This window comes from Rutidosis leptorrhynchoides, unplaced genomic scaffold (genome assembly GCF_046630445.1).
Source record: "Rutidosis leptorrhynchoides isolate AG116_Rl617_1_P2 unplaced genomic scaffold, CSIRO_AGI_Rlap_v1 contig339, whole genome shotgun sequence".
NCBI classification, from domain to species: domain Eukaryota; kingdom Viridiplantae; phylum Streptophyta; class Magnoliopsida; order Asterales; family Asteraceae; genus Rutidosis; species Rutidosis leptorrhynchoides.
The window spans coordinates 73,783-75,254 of record NW_027266578.1 but is presented as its reverse complement, the minus strand read 5'-3'; the positions used below and the strand labels follow the sequence as shown (position 1 = coordinate 75,254).

Genomic DNA, 1,472 nt, shown 5'->3' with positions numbered 1-1,472 from the left:
ATATTATTAAATCTATGTAAAATATCATATCAAAAGGGAATTTTTTATTTTAACTTTATATTAGTTATAATTATTTTGATTTGATTTCAAAATCTACAATCCTATTAGAATTAAAAATTATTTTTGTTATAAAAAAATACTCCCTCCGTATACGAATAGATGACGTTTTGAGGAATTTTTTTTGTCTTTAAATAGATGACGTTTTGTGAATATCAAAATAAAATTTACATATATACCCTTTATCTCTCATCCTCCACACTGACACTACTTACTAGCCCCGTTTCTTGCAATTCTCAAACAATTAAAATTAATTTAAAAAAATTATCTCCAATACTTACCCAAATTCATATGGAAGAAAAAATTGAAATTAAAATTGAAGACTCCATGATTGAGAGATTTGAAGAATCAATATATGTTGAAGACTCCATCGACGAGATAGTCGAAGATTCACAAGAAGAAGAAGAAGAAGAAGAAAAAGATTTATTATGGGGCTAGCAAATTTTCCGACACCCGCAAACGGCGGAGTTATGAGTTATACCAGTTCTGGTGTTTAACACGGTATTGTCAGTTGCTTTGTTGAAGAACATGTTGAGATCCATGCTTCAAGTAATTATTGCCGCTTCAACTTGTAGTGAAATCGAAGGAGGACAAGACAATTCAATTGATTATTATAACTCGAAAAGAAGAATTTCTCATACACAGTTCAAGTGTTTGAACATGTCTGGAATAATGGAGTGTTGTGTTTGTCTGTGTGGATTCAAAGCAGAGGAGGAGGTTAGTGAGTTGTTGTCGTGTAAACATTTCTTCCATAGAAAGTGTTTAGACAAGTGGTTTGATAATCTCCATACTTCATGTCTTGTTTGTCAATCTATTTTTGTAAAGTTTAAGTGAGTGGGTGGGTGGAAGGTTTAGTACTGAGAGAGGGTTGGGAAATTGTGCACGCAGAAAGAAAAATAATAAAGTACTATGAGAGAGTATAAGGATATTAAAGGAAAAGTTGTATAAATATTATCTCAAAAATTATTTCCTTGGTATTAGCAACCTCCTCCAAAACGTCTTCTAATAAAATACAGAGGGAGTAATAAACATAATAAAAGGTAAAAGTTGCATCTAATTAATGTAGTTGTTCATATTGTTTGAAAAATAATATATGCCCATTTTAATTAAAAATAAGAAAAAATATAACAGATTTTTATTAGGAATAATAATCTAATGAAGACATTAGAAAAATATAATATATATTATAATTTGATTAGGAATAATTTTTTTAATTTTCCGTTTGAATATGAAAAAAGAAAAATGTGTCCGTTTTAATTAGGAATAGAAAAAAATAATATATGAATTATATTAGGAATAACTTTTTTAAATAATGGATAGGAAATTGATTAGGAATAAAATTATTATATTAGAAAAAAGTAATTGGAAGAATTTTATTAGAAATGAATATGTTTTTATTTTCTTTTGATTTCCTA

General features: G+C 27.6%; 1 pseudogene; it reads left to right on the top strand.

Moving 5' to 3' along the window:
• The first annotated feature begins 485 nt into the window (after nucleotides 1-485).
• Nucleotides 486-891, top strand: LOC139883011 (probable E3 ubiquitin-protein ligase XERICO; annotated as a pseudogene).
• Nucleotides 892-1,472: the final 581 nt, after the last annotated feature.